The sequence below is a fragment of the Pinus tabuliformis genome, chromosome J, assembly GCF_031772625.1.
Source record: "Pinus tabuliformis cultivar Carrire ecotype Pingquan chromosome J, CPIR1, whole genome shotgun sequence".
Taxonomy (NCBI): Eukaryota; Viridiplantae; Streptophyta; class Pinopsida; order Pinales; family Pinaceae; genus Pinus; species Pinus tabuliformis.
The window spans coordinates 1,327,121,146-1,327,142,626 of record NC_142295.1 but is presented as its reverse complement, the minus strand read 5'-3'; the positions used below and the strand labels follow the sequence as shown (position 1 = coordinate 1,327,142,626).

Genomic DNA, 21,481 nt, shown 5'->3' with positions numbered 1-21,481 from the left:
GGGAGTCATTATTTAATTTCAATATACCTTTGTTTTGGTGAAAATTTCCAGCAATATCTCTCATATTATTTTTCATCAAGGTTCAAGTTGCCACAGTTATCATAACCACCAAGAAATCGATCCCCAACCACTTATAAATTCCTAGGATCACAAGCTTCATTGTAATTTGATTGGTGGCTACAACCACTACAATGAATCCCACAATTTTGACTCTTTAACTCCCATCTTCTCAAAGATAGATATATTTTCAGTGGCACCAAGAAATAAGAACTGACTCTTTTCACTACCTAGAGAATTTTAGCAACAGGTACCATGTATATCTGTTTATATATTCCCTTACTACTTGTAGTCAATGATAGGTTATTATACTTGTAGTCGCTTTGAGTCTTTGTTTTGTATTCTAATTATCTGAGTATCTTTTCTAGAAGAATTGTCCTCCCAATTTTATTAAAATTCTGACTAGTATGCAAACCTGAAAGTATTATGCTCTATCCTTCATGTATGTAGATTTGGAAATTGATTCTACTGAAATAATATTTTGTTAATTCATATTCAGAAGCAATTTTTTCGATTATTGGGAAAAATAAATCATCATAGTAACCATGTCCTTGAATTCCTTTTATCATCTCTATGTGTATAATCTAGAATTTCTTTGACATTATGCCACCATCTACAAATGCAGGAATATCAAATGGGCCTTAACAATTGAAAAAAAAATGCTTTCAATGAAGTTGCCAACTCTTCTCCCTATAGATAGCCAAATTGATAATTTAACGCCTAAAGTACATGGGGGACTATTGTCACAATTCATGCTGCTAGGTCTATTAACAATAGTTCTAAATGTTGTGTATAAGTTGTTGGTAACAATCAGATATTCATTGGTGGCTCTACCTCATAAACTTGAATTAGGCATTCTTCCTTACAAAATATTCCTTTTCAAGGGAAAGATCCTTAATTCATCTACCAATTTGAGCACAACATATACAAACAACGTTTTCATCACAACTCCCACTAATAATGTAATAACCCCCATTCATGTAATATGACCGAGTATAGTTCTGAGCACTTCCTGTAGGAGCAATGCCAAATTTCATATGTAGCCTCCCATCCACAACTAAATGTTGTTTGACCTTGTTATCAACAGTTGAGGAAAGGATATAATGATCATCACAAGTTAAGCACACCATCACATTCTCTCTTAAGATGGTCGTTGTATATAAAGGATGTGTAGAATGTTGTTGTATATCCCACAAACAAGTATGGGGAATGATAAGCAAACACTACCGCATTTATATGTTCATGGTGGAGATATCCAAAAACTTGTAACTTTTTTCCACTTCACACCTCATACAAAGAAACATGTTTTGAATATCCACTAGCGAGGTAGTAATTATCTGTTGCATTAATATGGACATGTTACTTGCTCAATTTCTTCATAGATGTAAGTGGAATGGTTTCTATTGTTGTTGTCTTGGAAGGGTCATTGTTGAGCCAACAGAGTCCAAGAATACTATGATTTTCTCGAATTTACTGAACATTTTCAACGCTTTTACCACTTTCATGGTTGATCACAACTACTTATCCATCCAAAGTCCCAAATACCATCAAACTAGAGTCAAATGGGTGATACTCAAATTGCTTGGGCTGAAACTTCTTATTAATCTCTGTAGAATTTTCAGTAGATTTCCTTTTCAATTTGGAAATAGGGTAAGTGGTTTGGCATGCACAAGGGACCATTTTTACTGCATAAATAGATCTAGAAAATAAAATAGCATTACCATTGCTTGTGTTTAGTCTATTTCAGTTGCATAGAAAAAGTGTTCTAGAGCCTATTAATATTTCATGCCCTTTTAAAATGTTAATCTCTATAGAATTTTCAGTAGAGTTCCTTTTCAATTTGGAAATAGGGTAAGTGGTTGTGCATGCACAAGGGGCCATTTTGGCTACACAAATAGAGCTGGAAAATGAAATAGCATTACCATTTCTTGTGCCTAGTCTCTTTCAGTTGCACAACAAAAGTGTTCCAAAGCTCATACCTGTTTCACGTCCTTTTAAAATGTTGAAAACATTCACTTTCTCTTTCTAATTATATGGAAGAGAATAAAAATATTGTTCAAATGTTTTTCATGCTCTCTCTCTCCAGTTGAGTTACAAGTAAATTGTCAAGAACCTTTAAACAGGTAATGAGGCTATCATGAACCCTCTATAATTTTTTATTTTTTTAGGGATAGTGTGAAGAATTTCATCTAAGTGCAATGCCAGTAGACATTACTAAATCTTCATTGTTCAATTCATCCACAGAAGCCCCTTCTCCATTTCTTATTTCACTTGCTCTGAGTGGTCTGGATATCTCTGCTGCATCATAAAATGCATCAAGATATACAGTATTGTCAAATGAATTACCAGAATCGTCACTACTATTCCTCTACATTCCCTTTCCCTAATAGGCATCAATCCATCTTCCCAAGAAAAAAAACCCTTCATCTGTCTCAAAGAATATTTCCTCTGCTCTTGCTTGCTCATATTATTGCACTAAGGTATTAGCATCACTGAATTACATGTCTTCTGATTCCATTTCCCCTTGTCATATTTCCTAGAAAAGTTGTTCCCAAAATGTCTAAAAGATTGTCCTCTAAAGGGATTGACTCTCTCAAATGGAATTATAATTCACCAACACATTCATCTGAAGAATATTCACCAAAACTATGAACTAAACGATGACACATAATGGACTCATCATCTGAGATTATCTCAGGGAAAGCCTCTACGTCTAGTTATGGGGACTTTGAATCTAGGAACCTGTTGCAGCCTCATAATTCTGTTGCCGAAACATGGGGGATAACCACCCGGTCCGAACCTTAAGACAACTCCTTTTCTATTTAAAGGGTGGCTCGGATTGGGGATACTGGGACCAGTTTCCCAATGTGGGTTTTAAGATGAGAGTGGGTGGTTCATGAGTGTTTTGCAATAGAATAATGATAATCTAAGTGACTTATTCTATGATTCAATTTCCCTAACTTAACTTATTTTAATATAAACCTGGGTGTCTTGTATGGTATTCGATCTACAAAGATATATGTTTAACATGTGATAATAAAGATTGAACACAATTAAATGGAGATGATAACATAAAAGATAATTCCTTTGACTAAATAGTTAGTCAAAGAAATTTATAAAATATATCGCATGTCTAATGAGTTATATATGAAAATCAAAACTTCAGTTATGGCATCATACAAAAGTGCAATTAATGCTTCACAGAAACAATAAATCTCACATATAATTCATGAAAATAAAGTTTTGCCACTAATTAAATGTAGACAGAATTATGCATACACGATAATAGTACCAGATGTATGAAGTCCTGCTCATTTGACAAATGACATAGACCAACTTCTTCCTTCAAATCAAATTGTCTCCCAAGAATACAGAAGTGCATCAACAAAGGAAAGTAGTCTGATATCTAAAAGAAAAGATCATGTTCCATCATTTCACCAAAGCGTTAACAAACTTACAATAGCACATTCTTTGCAAATATTTTTGATAAAATTCTGGACCCTTCTCTAAATGCATGAGAAGGGTATAAATACTATTGTAGCTAAATGTGAAAAAATAGATTATGAAAAATTTGGGGAGCTTTCAAACAACCTTCCTCCTACATAGGTAACTAAATCCAAAAATAAATGGAGATCAACTAAACAGAACTAAGAGGATGACTTGTTGTTTGCCATCTTGTCCTTTAAATCACAAATATCGATCATCAGTTGAATTTGAGGAGGTGGCCCGAAATGAGATTTGAGTTGTCCTCTAAAGATTGCATTGGCAAGAGGTGGCAGCATCCTTTGAGTCACATGAAGGGAACAGTTGAGGGTCATAATCTGGCTAGGTGGCTTGACCAAATACTGCCAATACGACTCCCAATCGGTCGTAATCATTTTTGTAATTGCATCTCTTTGATTCCTCACTTTTTTATTTCCAGCCTTTACTCAGAGAAGTTAACTTAGGCATTTCTTTTGTATTACCCTCCTTCATGAGATTGGTAGTGAACAGGGTATGATTTACTACCTTAATGATGTTCTTCAATACTCCAGCTGCCCTCGCGACTACCAGCTTGGCCTGTTTTTATCCTAGCATCCCAATCAATGAAGAGGATGTCTTTGTGAGTTTCCTCAATCTCGGGTATATTGGCCTTCTTTCCATCTTCTGATTCCTACCATTCAATGAAATCGAAGATTTTGGTGTTTAAATCATTAAACTCTATTCTCCGATCAATGGCTTTGCATGTGAGCTGGTCGCTAGTAATTAGGTAGGGAGTGATGTGTGACAGCTTCTAGCAAAAATACTCTTGCTGCTTGACTAGAAGACAATTTAGTTCTAGAGCCTCTTCAATGAATTCCTCAGTAGTGGGAATATCCTTAACAATGTAAACTTTGAAACGGGAACTATAAACTCAAAAGGGGAACTTTGACCAAAAAACCCCGAAAAAACATCAAAAACAGTGCTAAAAACGAAAGTGTGTATACTAGAACGATGGTTTTTTTTGTAAGGGTCAATTTTGAACATGTTTTAAAAATGGCAATGAAAACAAAATTTTCATGCAAAAAACACCTTGAAAACGAAAAAGTGATGATACTGGAACGATGATTTTTTTTAGGGTCAATGTTCAACATTTTTAAAAAATGCTAGTAAAACCGAATTTTTATGTGCCAAAAAAAGTTGTTTATGAGGAAAAAAAACACACTAATGTTTTTGGTAGAATAACATTTTTCTTTCCTAAGTATAAATTCAACATGTTCTCAACCATAACATGCTAGATACAAAAAAAATTGGAATTTTTTCAACCATAAAATTAAAAAACCATGACATTATGAACAAATTACATGACTAAATGAATTCAAAAGTCATTATTTGTATATTGAATGAAACATCCATTATATCTCTAATTTAATGTTGCATTGTAGATATTCTAAACAATAAAAATTATCATAATTAAGACATATAATCCAACAACATAAAAATGACTCATAACTTCCCATTTAACACCATATGGAAATCAAAAATTTTATTTCAAGATACGGTGCAAACATCAGTTATCTAAACTATCTTAAACAATTATTCAAAATCACTCATATTTTTTTGCACACCATCAGAATTCACATCTTTAGATGACTGACTGGATGCTGACGAAGATGTTCCATATTCTTCTCTTTCATCAACTAGTGCCCCATCTGAGTCCACATGCATTCCCACCATTTCAGGTTCCAAAATTATTCTAGATCTACGACTGGTTTCAGCAGACTCCCATCTCAACACTGTTCCTTCTGGTAATAACCTTTTCAGAATCTCTTTCATCTTGAAGTGAAGAGTTCCTCTCTTTGTTAAATTGAAGTCATAAACAAGTATGTCAACATCCTCCAATTTTGATATGTTTGTGCGGCGGTGATTTATATTTGTACCCTTTATTTTTCTCTTTCCGCCATTTTTTTTGTCAACTACCATATCTAGCTTATACACACCATTGAATGGGTGTGTATTTATGGCATAACAATGTACTTCAACACCTATAACATCTTCATTTTCTGTAAAGACCTTTATAAATTTAGCAACCCAGAATGGATAGCCATTGGGATCTCCATCTGCTAGCACTACGATCATGCAACCCTCCTTAATATCCTGTACTGAACCCCTATAAAGGTCTTATGTGGCTTCACGTTTTGCATGAAATCTTCTGAAACCAATATACATCTCTCTTTCCTCTGCCTGTGAATAATTAATAATACCTTGAGATTGTTGCTATTCAACAATCTTTATTTCATTATGTTCATTCGACACATTTTGTGGCCAAATAAATGGGTTTTTCAAAGGTATATATTCATTTGTTGTTGTTGAAATGATATCACTTTGATTATTGAAAAATGACTCCCACCAAACTGAATCAACAATGTCAAAGTACTCATATGTATATGTAATTTATATCTCTACTTTGTCTGCGTGCATTATGAACTTCACCAACTGATTGTAATAACAATATTTTTGATGCAAATATTGGATGATCTGGAATGAACTTCAAAAATTCCAAACCTGATGACGATGCGCATTTTGCAGTAGTTGAATACTTCTTGCCCCGTATTAGTGTTTTTCCATCAATTTTTTTGATACGAAATTGATGTTGGAAACTAATGTCATTAAGTTGTTCAATGCATTTCCCCTCACCATGTGATCCTAGAATAAACCTTCGCATGTCAACAGTTTCTTCCAACACATCAAAAGTAAGCTTTGGCATGTAAGATTTCTTAATACATTCAATTAATGATGGCAAGCTCCCAACTTCCTTCCTCCTCAATGTGACTGAAAAACGACTGAACATCTGATCAATATGGTCATGAGTGTGCCCGACAAGAAGGAAACCAACCTTTACCTTCTGAAAATTTCTCAATTCAACAAGCATGTTTAGATATCCAAAAAAAACCTGATTTTTGTTTTCACGGAAAGTGTTGTCCAATTGTAGATACAAAACTTCAGGAAGATTACCAAACCAATGAGAAAGCACATCATGAATTATGGTTATGGTCATATTTGCATCATTATGAATATTTGGAGTTGTGAATACACCCTTGGCAAAATTTTCCCATTGAAGACCATACAACCGACCAAGTGATACTGAATAAAATTTTCCTCCTGTAAATTTTTGGGTGCGCGAACAAAATGTGGTAAAAGTGTTTTCTTCTGGTCCATACCATCAATTATCAGACCCAAATATTTATTCAGATTATCATAACACTTCTTTCGATGCTTGTACAACTTTTTCCTTTCATTTGTTTGTTGCTCATGATGCTCCTGCAGTTCTTTGACAATTGAATCTACACAACATAAAAGAAATCCATTAAGAAATATGTTTTCATAGTTGATGACTATACAATTTTAAAAGTTAAAGTTATGAATGGTTACCTCTTTCTGACCTTTCACATTTGTCCCTTTTTTATTTAAGAGAAGCACATGCACTACAAATCCCCATCCTTGTCTTCTTAGGAATATGGACATTGTTGAATTCTTTCTTCCATACCTTCACAAAATATTGATATGTAATAAACTGGCCATGTCCCTCAACACCTTCCACATATTCATGTATAAGTTGTAGATTTCTCGTCTTGAAAAATTATCTAGAATATGTATTGTCTCTCTATTTGGCATACACTCTCCCTGATTTGAAAAGAAATCTTTCATCCATGCAATTGCAGTGTTTGATAATGGCTCAAACTGTATTTTATGACATACTTCTGAATAAAATGTGTGATCCTTTTCCAAATTTTCTTGAATTCTCGAGAGACGAAAATTCCCAATCGAATGAAACATTTTGAAAGCCTTTCTATAGATAAATAATGTCCCCATATGATAATCATAACCTGACAATGTAGATTGCATGCACCCAACTATATATGAATTTTGCATGCTTTTATTCATTGACAAAAATATCTTCATGCTCTCTAATGCAAATTTGAAATCCATATGTTTCAGTCAATCTTTTTGACAACATTCACTTGAAATGAGAGCACTGATAGAACTTCTTCTCGTCAGATATTCTGCTCTACCCCTTGTATAACTAGAGCATCTTGCATTAATACGAAAAGGTTCGTTCCTACTCCTCGATACAATATTTCTTGGCAACATCTCCATCATTGGATCATCATTTGTATAAGTATTTTCATCATCATTAAGAGGAATGTTATCCACACTATGATCAACTATGCCTTTCAAATACTAACTTGGAGGGTATTCTTCATCTTCCCCTTCTTTAGTGCTACTTTCATAGTCCTTAGAATTCAGACTGAATGAAAAATTTGACTCAATGTTTATTGGATATTCTTCCTCGTGTGCATTGTTAGTGCTGCTCTCATAGTCCATAGAATTAGGACTACGTCGAAAATGTGATTGTTTACTTACTGAAAATGCTACATCTTGTCCTTTGTCACTGCTACCTTTATACTCATTAGAATCAGGACTAAGTGCATCATCATGTCCTTTATCACTGTTGCTCTCATAGTCCTTAGAGTTAGGACTAAGAGAACACTGTAACACTCCATTCTTTTGAAATTCATCATCATGCTCTTCATCACTGTTGCTCTCATAGTCCTTAGAATTAGGACTAAGAGGACACTGTGACACTCCATTCTTTTTGAAATTCATGATCACGCTCTTCATCACCGCTGCTCTCATAGTCCTTACAATTAGGACTAAGTGGACACCGTGACACTCCATTCTTTTAAAATTCATCATCACACTCTTCATCACTGCTGCTCTGATAGTCCTTAGAATTAGGACTAAGTGGACATCGTGACACTCCATTCTTTTGAAATTCATCATCATGCTCTTCATTGCTACTACTCTCATAGTCCTTAGAATTAGGACTAAGTGGACACCGTGACACTCCATTCTTTTGAAATTCGTTATCACGCTCTTCATCACTGCTACTCTCATAGTCCTTAGAATTAGGACTAAGTGGACACCGTGACACTCCATTCTTTTTAACTTCATCATCATGCTCTTCGGCACTGCTGCTCTCATAGTCCTTAGAATTAGGACTAAGTGGACACCATGACACTCCATTCTTTTGAACTTCATCATCATGCTCTTCATCACTGCTGCTCTCATAGTCCTTAGAATTAGGACTAAGTGGACACCGTGACACTCCATTCTTTTGAAATTCATCATCATGATCTTCATCACTGCTGCTCTCATAGTCCATAGGATTAGGACTAAGTGGACACCATGACACTCCATTATTTTGAAATTTGTCATCATGCTCTTCATCACTGCTGCTCTCATAGTCCTTAGAATTAGGACTAAGTGGAATATGTGACTCTTTATTTATTTGAAATTCTCCATCCCCTCTTTCATCAGTGCTGCTCTCATAGTCCTTAGGATTAGGACTAAGTGGAAGAATTGACTTTCTATTCATAGTGGAAGAATTCTTGTTATATTCATCAATATGAATAGAGTTGTTACGCAATGAAGATGTTGATGTTGTACAAATCGAAACTTCACTACCAGGGCAATCCATCCCTTTCAAATAGAAGAGGATGAATGATACAAATGCAGGGTCTCCTAAAAATATTATATAGCTTAGAGAATGAAATTTTCCCTCCAAAAAGTTTCACCAGAATATTTCCCTCCAAAAAATTTGTTAGATTTATTTCCCTTCATTATTTTATTCTACAATTTATTGAGAAATGTAAACTAAATTTTTTTATGAAATAAATTATCTTTAAAGTTCAAATTGTAAACTACAACTTTTACCTAAATTATTTTAATAGTTAAAGTATATAATATTTACTAAACAATTGAATGTTTTTTTTTAATTTTTATAATACATTCTAAAATAAATTCATCCCACATTCACCCCATTGTAAAACAATTCCATAATATTCTCTTTATCATAGTTTCATTTGTCGTAAAAAAAAATTAACATGTTATTTTTTTTTAAAACAAATTAATCCCACATTAACCGTATGGTAAAACATCTCCGTAATTTCACCTATATAATAAATTCCATTATCACTATTACTCACATCACATCAAGGTTTTCTGAGGTTTGTTGAAAGACATGGAGCGAATTTGTGGAGCAGCTACATTGCTATCAACAACATATTCAACGGAGAATTCTCGCAATTGAAAGGTTAGTTAAATTTTTTTCCTTACAAATTTTAATATTAAATAAGTTTAATGAAGTAGAATTTTTTTTTAAATTAAAACTTTTTGCGAGCCAAATTTACCCACTACATCTGCTGTGAGCATGGTGGGTCCGATAAAGCTCACGACGGCCAAACGGGCCCAATAATGCTCACGGTGGCCAAACGGGCCCGTAGGTTAGGGGCAATGAGCATGGCTGGCCTGCCCGCCCGCAAGGTGGCAGGGCAATTCTGAGAATCACCCCGCCACCTTGTGGACGGGCAGGCCGCCAGGGTGACGTGGGAGAGGCTGCGGCAGCCCCCCTTGTGCCACCCTGACGGCCCGCCCACCCTCGGGGTGGTAGGGCGATTCTCAGAATCGCCTTGCCACGCTGCAGGCGGGCAGGTCGCCGGGGTGGAAACGCCCCGCCACCCCGCAAGGTGGGCAAGCCGCCGTGGTGGCATGGGGGGAGGTTGTGATACCCGACAGACCGCCCACTTGCCCGTGGGGTGCTGAGGCCACAATTGTGTCTCCCCGCCACCCCGCGGGTGGGCAGGCCGCTAGGGTGGCGAGGGGGGGTGCTGCGGCAGCCTGCCCTGGCATCACCCCGGCAACCAGCCACCCCACAGGCGGGCAGGCCGCCAGGTTGGCACGGGGGGAGGCTGTCGCAACCCCCCCATGCCACCTCGGCAGCCCACTAGCCCGCGAGGCTACGGGGCAACAATTTTGTCGCCCCGCCACCCCGCGAGCGAGCGGGCCACCGAGGTGGCTCAAAGGGTGTTGCGGCAACCCCCCCACATGCCATCCCGGCGGCTCGCCCACCCGCGGGGTGGCGAGTCAACACAGGCCGCTAGGGTGGCGTGGGGGGGTGCTGCGACAACGCCCCCCCCCCCCCCCCCCCCCACCCCGGCAGCCCACCCACCCATGAGGTGGCCAGGTGACACGGGCCGCTGGGGTGGCACGGGGGGGGCTACGGCAGCCTCCTCCTGTGCCACCCTGGTGGTCCGCCTGCCCCCGTGGTGGCGGGGCAATTCCGAGAACCACCTTGCCACCCTGCGGGTGGGCGGGCCGCCAAGGTGGCACTGGGGGAGACTTCCATAGCGCCCCCCCCCCCCCCCCCCCCACGTGCCACCTCGGCGGCCCACTCGCCCCCCATCGCCCCGCGATCTGGCAGGCCATCGGAGTGGCATGGGAGGGGTTGAGTGGATGGTAGTAGTTGGGCCGCTATGGTGGGCTAGGGGCCCAGACCCAACAGCTGGCTTGGTTGGTCGGTCGATTTTGAGGGTGCGGCGGCAGGGCGATGTATTTTTTAATTTTATTTTTTTTGAAATTGTTATGATTTATAAAATCATTTATCATTTTCATTGTTAATTTAAGTTAATATGTTTTCATTATTTACTGATTTGTGTGTTTCTTTTTTCAGGAAAATGGCATCAAAGAAGATTTCTATGAATCTTTCTAGACCAAAGACTCTTAAAGGTGGATATTCAAAAAACATTGGTGAATGAACTCCACCTGAGCTAATGGCTACAAATCTTTCAAGTGCCTCAAATGATAAGAAGATGATTTCATACTGGAAGAATTCAAAAGAAGTGAGACTTCCATCAAGAATCTGGTATGTGAAAGAAAGAGAAAGCAAAAATCTAAATATATATCTATATATTGATATACTGAATGATAATGGAATTTATGACGTGATGGGAAGCGTCATAGACATGTGTTTGGTACCGAACAGTGAAGTTGTTTACATACTTACAAAATTGCCCAAGTCACATGAAAGGATTAAATTCCAGTTATCATATTCATTGTATGACACGAGAGAGGTATCTACAAAGTTGTGTAAACAAATCGTAAATGAGATGAAACAAAATATCGTAAGTATTGTTATTTATATTGTATTTTTTGTTCTTGTAACTGTCGCACTATATTTTTTTAACTTTGTTTTTATTGACATATGATATTTTGTTTGGCAGAATTTTGTTGAAAGTTGTTCAATTAGGTTGGGAGGCATTCATTTCATAGAGCATGATATTATAAAAGTTGTCAGCAGTTTCTACTCAGTGTCAAAAGAAGGTATGGAAAAGAAGCAAAATGTAGTAATTGATGATGCTACAAAACTACATCCAAGGGATCAGAAAAAAAGTCCTCTAGTGGATAAATCTAGCAAGGGTAGACAAGTTACTTTTGAAGACGATAAAGTTGAAACTGTCAGTGAAGAATATGTTGTCGTTACTGAAGATGAAATTGAAACTGAGAAGAGCCATAAAAGACCAAAAGTAACAATGCCCAAGAATAAATTATAGTTAATGATGAGAATGTTATGAAGAAGAAAAGTAAAGTTGAAGATTTTGAAGTAGCCATTACCAACAGTCAAGAACCTAGTGAAACTTCAAAAGAAAGCAGAGAAATCATTACACCAGGAGCTGATTTAGAGGATGGCATTATCAAAACAAAACAAAATGCCATTGGGTACCTCAAGTATCCTGCCCCTCCTCCTTGGGATGATCACTCTATATTGCCCCACCTCCTACCTAAAGGTATGGCTGCATGTGATCCCTCTGCCCACCTGGCTCGAAGTTTCCCCCTACTGGATGTCTCTGCATGAGTAGATGTCTCTACTTGATCTCCACTTAGCTTCCCCTGTTGTGGCTACTCCACAACCTCCTAAAGCTATTGCACCAATTGTGGCTCCTCCACAATTGTCTGAGACTTCTTCTAGTGTTGCATGTTGAGAGGTAACATACCCTCCCTCTCAACCACCAAGTCTCCATCATTTGCCTTGCTGCTTAAGGCTTTGCATGCATATTGAACCTTAAGAGCATATAGGTTCTTGACCCGTGAACCAATCTGCTTCACATGTTCAGTGATGATGTGTCTAAGGAAAACCTTTCCCTTACTGAAGACTACATCATAGCCTTTGTCTTCCAGCATCGCGATCGACACCAAGTTTCTCTTCAGTCCTAGTACATATTTGACATCGGTCAAGGTAAGGTGAGCTCCATGCACCCTCTAAAAAATAATTATGCCTACACCTGAGACACTATACTTCTCATCATTACCCATTGCTATGAGTATCTGGAGATCTTTCGCCTCCAAAGTACTGAACAAACTCTTGTCGCCGGTCATGTAGAAAGAAGCTCCATTATCAATAAACCAACCACTTCCCACCATGGATGAAACCATGCATGCGAAGAGTGTGAAATCCAACTCAAACTGTGAAGCAAGTGCCTCACCTTCAGATCCTTCCCTGGATCCCTTCTTGGATTTCCTCTGTGGACAATTTGCAGCATAATGGCCCACCTCATGACAACAAAAGCATCGCATTTTCGATTTGTCAACATTCTTCCCACTATTGGAAGAACTGGATTCGGAAAGAGAAACTTTCTCCTTCCCCTTATTTGCCTTACTCACTAAGGCACATTTCTCCTCATCCACCATGGATGAAGAACCATCTCTAGTGCTTCATCCGATCTCCTCCTGCATCAAATCTGACCACAGTCGTTCCCAATCTAGCAGTTTCTCCCTTCCATTAACCAAGTCCTGGTAGCTATGCCAGCCCTTAGGAAGGCCAAGGAGTGCTAGACTGACCATATCATCATCAACTATCACGACCCCTACACTTGCAAGCTCATCCCTGCATGTGATGAGCTTGGTCAGATACATAGAGATCGTCTCATCCTTTTCACACTTGATCTTTTGAAGTTTGTCCTTTAGTGCCAACTTCCTCTGATCACTGCTATTCTGATATAAATCTTTCAATGTTTTCCACATTGCATGTGGAGTCTCCTTCCCATGGAGGCTCGAGACAATGTGATCTTGCACTCCCTCCAAGAGAATTCTCCTAGCTCTAGCCACACACTTCTTCCATTCCACCAGTTGAGTAGCATCAGTAGGCTTAGGGACTTCTTGATCAATGAAGTCCTTAAGGTCGTTATCTTCCAATACTGCCTCCATGCGATCCTTCCAAGCTATATAGTTTGAGCTGCCATCAAGGGCATACTGAAGCCTCAAACCATTAGATGCCATCGGTGAAATAGACGTGATAAGAACTTGAGATCTATATCTCGAATAATAAACTTTGAATTCCTTCTTGTATATTGTTCTTCCTTGATCACCTGTGCTCCGATACCATGTAGAATTTTCTCTACAAATCAGCTAGCTCACTGATATCATGTAGAAATTTCACCTGCAGATCAAACTGATATATGAAATGTACTAAAGCATAATACTAGATCTACATCTACCATAAACTTTGCGGAAGCTAATCAACCATGAGCAACATCAAGCATGAACACATATAACTGATAAGAAGGAATTAATCATACATAATACAGAATATATCACTGGGGAAAGCACCAGCATAAAACCCCAACACTGTATTATCAATCAAGTGGAAATCCTCAACAACATACAAAAAGAATCAGCTCAAAAGCTATCCTGCTCTCTCTGTACTCTGATGATGAAAATCATGGACTACCTAGGCCTCAATATATAGGCTATAAATTGGCCTAATCATACATGTTGTCACCTTAGGTCCAACTACGTAGTCATAGAAGAAAATAGATTCATTCCTCATATAAGGAATACTTACTAGAAATATCCTAGCATCTGATAGTACACTGTCCCTCATCTGATCTCAACTGGGTCTTTGTCTGAACTACCATGCCTCAGTTATTCATGAGAGAATACTTAGTTATCTGAAAATAATAGTTGTCACATGCATGAAAGCATCAACAAACTATATCTCATTAATTTAACAACTTGTTAAATTAATCTAACTGGACTTGACTAAGTTAAACTAAGTCAACTGATCCTCTCAATATAGAACTGAACCTTATCTCCTTTAATCAAGGGATAAATTCCTAAATCAAGAGAGAAAATAATTGCATGATCTCACAAATACTTCAAGTTTAATTTTCCATAACTAATTAACTCATGGAGATTAATTAATTAATATTTTAAACTGCTGGTAAGACCAAATTCGTTTTTACTTCCTATAGTTAGACCAGGGACTGCTAAAAATAGGAAGGGACCCAGAAATGTTATTTTTAGAAGTTTCTATTTTTAGCAGTTTCACCTCTCACCCAAGGTGGCCAAAATTCTCATTGGCCAAACTGCTATTTTTAGACATGCTATTTTTAGCAGATCTATTTTTATCACTTTCTAAATTTAGCATTTCTTGTTGCACATTTTTCAACATCCTGTAGTGACGTTGTATGCCACTTTGTTTGGGTCGAATTGCGTTGTACGCAATGTATGAAGCCTAAGGGCTGTTGAAATATGGCAACAAGAATATTCCAATTTAATTTGTCCTTGAATTAAATTGTGAATTAAAATCGAATTTAGTCTTAACATCTACTTGGAAGTAATTCATTAATTTATTTTAAATTAATTAGATGATAAATTCAAGTTAGAAGTCTTTCTGAAATCATGCAAGAGTTATCCCTTAAATTAAGGAGATAAGATTGAGTTATATTTGATTTGTAATTAGTTAACTCAGTATACTGAGTTAAGTCCAGTTAAATTAGTTCCAAATTGTTTGAGGAACTAATAGTGAGTTAACAGTCAGTTGATGCATTAATGCACTTGTTGGCTTGTTTGGGCCTGACCCAGATTCAGAGGTGATTTAGCCAAACAAATCCCGGTACTACTAGCCCTTTCGGCAACAGTCCAAAGAGCATGGACTAAGGTCTCACCTGAAGTAGTATGGGAGGGTGCTAGAACTAGGTTTCCCCACCCTGGGAATGTTTGATGGGCTTCTGGAGGTTCGCGGTCCGACCCGTCACTATGCACACTTGCTATTCCTTCGCAACCCGTACTGATGTTTCCGTGCAGCCCTGCTCAGGGCATGACCCGTATAATACCCAATTTACTTGCTAATTAACTTATTACTTAAATTATGTGTGTAAGATTTATGGTTATTACAACATATTTAGCAATCATATCAGTGCATGCGATATATAAACTAATACAAACATAAAGAAGATAATGCACAACAAACACATAGAAATAAGAATCACTTCTCTTTATTAATCTTCAATACCAATTACAGACTCAACATTTCCCTACGAACTTAGTTGCAGTTGTCCGCGCACTCAGCTATGGACTCTACTAGGCCTCTGCGTACTCAGCTACAGAGCCTCTTCCTACTACTACGACCCAATACACTTAGAATCCTACTCTAAGCTCGAACCATTCCTTCGCTACTCACTCTATCATCTACTAAATTTTCAACTTAGAACCTCGCACTATTTATATAATCCCATGGTCCATGAACCATGGGTAGGCCAACATGACTATACATTACATTACATTACTTTAGGGCAGACAACCCTATGACTTAACCTCTACTTCGCGCTCCACACCCGCAATTCGCAAAGTCTTACAAAACCTTTGACCAAAACTTGGTCTTTGAGCCCAAAACCTATTGTGGGGGGATTCCATGCCCAACAACACTCAACTAGTGCTACTCCAAATTAACTGAAGATTCCCTCATCAGAAACTCATGCATGTCTATTCTGAGAAAGACCCAGTTGAGATCAATGTTCAAGGACATTCTACTATCAATTGCATGTGTTTTCTCATGGAGAAAACTCATGCATGCAATCAAGGATTCATCCTTGAGGATTGCACAGTTTTGAAGCCTTGTTTTTCCACTTGGTAATGGGCTAATCATCCACAAGTAATAGCACAAGGAAATAGGAGCTTGGAGGGTAGAGAGGAAGGCTGGAGAGAAGCCAATATTACTTGTGAGCATCTGTGAGGATTGTAGTGAGAGCTGGCTAGCTGTGAGAGCTAAGGCTTTGTATAATTCCTATGTATTTCCACCATGTATGATAATACAATAATGTGGGGTTTTTATCTGAGACTTTCCCTAAAGTATTTTCATGTGTATTGTGCCATTGGTTCTTCTTCTTCTGGTTATATTGTTCAGCTAGATCTTTAAGCTTCTGCAAATTGAGAGTAGAAGTAGGTTATAGTATTCTTCTTTGATTTATATTGCATTATCGGGTTAACCTATCACAAATTTTCTACATGGTATCAAAGCTGTGAGCAGTATAATGAAAAAAGAATTCGAAGTTTGAAAGTTCGGGGTTGCAAGTGCAAATCGAATTCATATCATACTTCAAGGTTGGCCAATGGCATACTATGGCTTGAGACTCAAGTATGCCTTGGAAGGTAGCTTGAATTACATAGCATGGAAAGATATAATGGAGGCTATATTAGAAGAAAATGGCTTGAAGGAATTCATTGATCAAGAAATCACAAAGCCAGCTTCAACTAATGCACAAGAGTTGGTTGAGTGGAAGTATGTGGCGAAGGTGAGATAGATCATCCTTGAGGGAGTACAAGACCATATTGTCTCGAGTCTCCATGGGAAGGATACTCCATTTTCAATGTGAAAGACATTGAAGGGCCTCTACCAAAAAAGTAGTGACCAAAGGAAATTGGCGCTCAAGGATAAGATTCGAAGAATCAAGATGGAGAAGGGTGATACTATTTCCACATATCTGAACAAGCTCACCACCTATAGAGATGAGCTTGGCAGTGTGGGAATAACTACTATCGATGATGATATGGTGAGCCTTGCTCTCCTTGGCCTTCCAAAGAGTTGGAATAGCTACCAGGACTTTATGAATGGAAGGGAGAAACTGCCGGATGGGGAATGACTATGGTCGGATCTTATGCAGGAGGAGATTAGGAGGAGCACACGAGATGGTTCTTCATCTAAGAATGATGATGAAGAAAATCTGGCCTTAGCAAGTAAGGCAAGTAAAGGGAAGGGGAAGGCTTCCCATTTCAAACCGAATTCTTCTCATGGAGGGAAAAAGGGTGACATGTCTAAAGTAAGATGCTTTAATTGTCACAAGATGGGACATTATGTGACTATTTTCCCATCGAAGAAGTCCAAGAAGGGATCCTCGGAAGGTGAGGCATTAGCCTCTCAGTTCGAAATGGACTTTACCCTCATCGCATGCATGGTGTCATCGATGATGGGTTGTATCTGGTATCTTGATAGTGGAGCCTCATTCCACATGATTGGTGATAAAAATGTATTCAGTGCCTTGGAGAAGAAAGACCTCAAGATGCGCATAGAGATGGGTGACGACGGAAGGTATAGTGTTTCAGGAGTGGGCACGGTTGCTTTTCAAAGGGAGCATGGAGCTCCTCTCACCTTGATAAATGTGATGTATGTGCCTGGACTGAAGAAGAACTTGGTATCGGTCGCAATGTTGGAGGACAAAGGCTACGATGTTGTCTTCAGTAAAGGAAAGGTGTTCCTAAGACACATAGCCACGGGTCAGACCAAGAGGATAGGGATTCAAGTGAAGAACCTTTTATAAAGTAGAGGTATATGATTGTGCACAATTGAGTACGAAAGCAGAATTGGTGCAAAGCCAAGACATTGGTGAGTTATGGCATAATTGGTTGGGCCATTTGCATCATGGGGCTTTGAAGATAATGCAACAGATATGTACATGACTTCCCAAAGGTAAACTTGAACAAGTTGACACATGTAAAGTTTGTACCTTGGGAAAGTACACCAAGTCTTCCTTTCATGATCGAGACAGTCGAGTAGAGGCTATCTTAGAGCGAGTTCATACTGATTTATGTGGACCATTCTCGACGACATCCATAGTGAAGCAAAGGTATTATGTGATTTTCATTGATGACTATTCTCATAAATGCTAGATTTATTTCATGCAGAAGAAGGACCAAACTTTCACAAAATTTTGTGAGTTCAAAGCTTTGGTCGAGAAAGAGTCCGAGAAGAAGATCAAGGCCTTGAGAAGTGACAATGGTGGAGAATATATCCCTCAAGAGTTTAATGAATTTTGTGCAGCGGAAGGAATTAAACGAGAGTTTACGGCACCTCATAACCCACAGCAGAATGGGGTGAAAGAGAGGAAGAATAGAACTATTGTAGGGGCATCACAGGCAATGTTGCATGACCAAGGCCTACCACTTCACTTGTGGGTCAAGGCATGCAACACAGTGGTCTATTTTCAGAATAGAAGCCCGCATCGCATACTTGGGATGAAGACACCGGAGGAATCTTTCTCTCGTAAGAGGCCAGATGTGGGTCATTTCAGGATCTTTGGCTCATCAGTATCTTGCCATGTGACAAAGGATGCACAGAAGAAGCTTGAGCCGACAGCAGAGTTGGGGATATTCGTGGGGTACACTGATACACCTCACAACTATTGGGTGTACTTGCCTACTAGTCGGAGGACAGTGGTTTGCAGAGATCTCAAGTTTGATGAGAAAAAGGCCATGCGAGTTTCCCTTCAGGGAGAGCTCCAACTACAGGCTATGGAGGAACTATTGGTTCCTAAGGAGGAGGAGCCTCAAACTGATGTGGAGCAGCCGCATGTAGAGGTTCCAGGAGTTGAGACATCCACTCAAGCAGAGTCTTCCAAAGATGGACGGAAGCGCACAAGAGAAGCTAACAAATTGTTGGAGGATGCGAGAGAGAATGTGGGAGCACCATCTTCTCAGCGCAGACACAGGAGGTCACCTGAGAGGTACACTGGATACATGGCCCTTTCTGGGGAATGTGTTGAGACCGAGCCATCTTCCTTTAAGGAAGCAGTGCAGCAGCCGATTTGGGTTGATGCTATGGTGGAGGAGTATGACTCCATAGTTCATAACAGTGTTTGGGACGTGATTTCGAGATGAGAGAACAAGTGAGTTGTGAGTTCCCATTAGCTTTACAAGGTAAAGCAATATGTTGATGGTAGTGTGAAGAAGCTTAAGGCAAGATTTGTTTCCCATGGATTTTCACAGGTCGAGAGGATCATGTTGTTGCAGTATATTTCAACATAGGAGCAAGATGCTGACATTTTGACAAAGGCATTGTCAAAGTGTAAATTCGAGTTCCATAGAGACAGGATCGCAGTGGCAGATAATCCCTTTCTTGTTGAGAGGGAGTGTTGAAATATGGCAACAAGAATATTCCAATTTAATTTGTCCTTAAATTAAATTGTGAATTAAAATCAAATTTAGTCTTAACAGCGACTTGGAAATAATTAATTAATTAATTTTAAATTAATTAGTTGGAGAAATTCAAGTTAGAAGTCTTTCTGAAGTCATGCAAGAGTTATCCATTAAATTAAGGAGATAATATTGAGTTATATTTGAGTTGTAATTAGTTAACTCAGTTTACTGTGTTAAGTCCAGTTAAATTAGTTCCAAATTGTTTAAGGAACTAATAGTGAGTTAACAGTCAGTTGATGCATTAATGCACTCAACTAGTACTACTCCAATTAACTGAAGATTCCCTCATCAGAAACTCATGCATGTCTATTCTGAGAAATACCTAGTTGAGATTAATGTTCAAGGATAGTGTACTATCAGTTGCATGTGTTTTCTCATGGAGAAAACTCATGAATGCAGACAAGGATTCATCCTTGAGGATTGCGCAGTTTTGAAGGCTTTTTTTTCAACTTGGTAATGGGCTAATCATCCACAAGGAACAATGCAAGGAAATAAGAGCTTGGAGGGTAGAGAGGAAGGCTGGAGAGAAGCTAAGATTTCCTGTGAGCATCTGTGAGGATTATACTAAGAGCTGGCTAGCTATGAGAGCTAACACTTTGTATAATTCCTATGTATTTCCACCATGTATGATAATACAATAGTGTGGGGTTTTTATCTGAGACTTTCCCTAAAGTATTTTCAAGTGTATTGTGCCATTGATTCTTCTTTTTCTAGTTATATTGTTCAGCTCTATCTTTAAGCTTCCACAAATTGATAACAGAAGTAGGTTATAGTATTCTGCTTTGATTTATATTTCATTATCAAGTTAACCTATCACAGATTTTCTACAAAGGCTTCCATTTGTGTTGATTCCTTAGTAGCATGAACAAAATTAGCTAAAGTAAAAGAGCCATATTTGATAAGGAAAGTAGGCCATAATTACTTCTTTCCATCTTTAAGAACTTTAGTCAGGCCCTTTCCTAGAGTCAGGTAGGCAATCTCCCTTGCTAATAACTTATCAGAAACATATAAACGAAGGACATGTGGCTTAGTAGGTAGCTACCAAAAACCCTAATGTAGGTGAACCATTTCTCAATGAAATACTTCCTACAACAAGCAGGTCTATTGTAGCTTCTTGGGAAAACCTAGGGGTTTTCTCATTGAAAATCATTTGGTGTAGGGGCAACACAATAGAATGAAATATCTTATAGAAGTGGGGTATGTAATGCAATTCTCATATTTTTTATGACTGAGATGGATTGGGTAAGGATCTTGCATGGTCCATTTCCATCCCATGGTTGGAAATGTCATGCAAAAATAGATAGCATCCATAATATAAGCATAGAAATAGAAGGGAGGGAGGTTATCTGAAGAGGAGGCTTTCTTTTGTCAATATTCAGTAATGGAGGTGGCTAAGTTATCAAATAGGATAGAAGGCCAATTCATGATATAGGAATTAACACAAGCATTGATCAATGGAATCCATTCTATTGAAAACTTAGTTTTATTTGGCAGTCCATACATTCTACATAACATTGTTGCTACATAATTGTAGGGGTTTTCCAAAGAGGCTATTGCATACATACCCAATTTGTCATACTTTAATTTGTTTTCTAACATTCTCCAAGTCTGAATTAACTTGAAGGCATCTGGATTATTCTTTGCGAAGTTAGCCACAAATGTGTTGTCGTAGATTTCCTGCAAGTCAAGTATGTGATACATTGCCTTCAAGTCTTCTTCCCTAAACAATCCTATGAGCTCCATCCTTGAATTCTTGAATTTCCTATCTTCAATGATAAGGTTTTCAACCACCCATATGATCATGTCTGTGTAGGGG

General features: G+C 38.5%; 1 pseudogene; it reads right to left on the bottom strand.

The window, feature by feature from the left end:
• Positions 1-905: 905 nt before the first annotated feature.
• Positions 906-21,408, bottom strand: LOC149232186 (protein DWD HYPERSENSITIVE TO UV-B 1-like; annotated as a pseudogene).
• Positions 21,409-21,481: the final 73 nt, after the last annotated feature.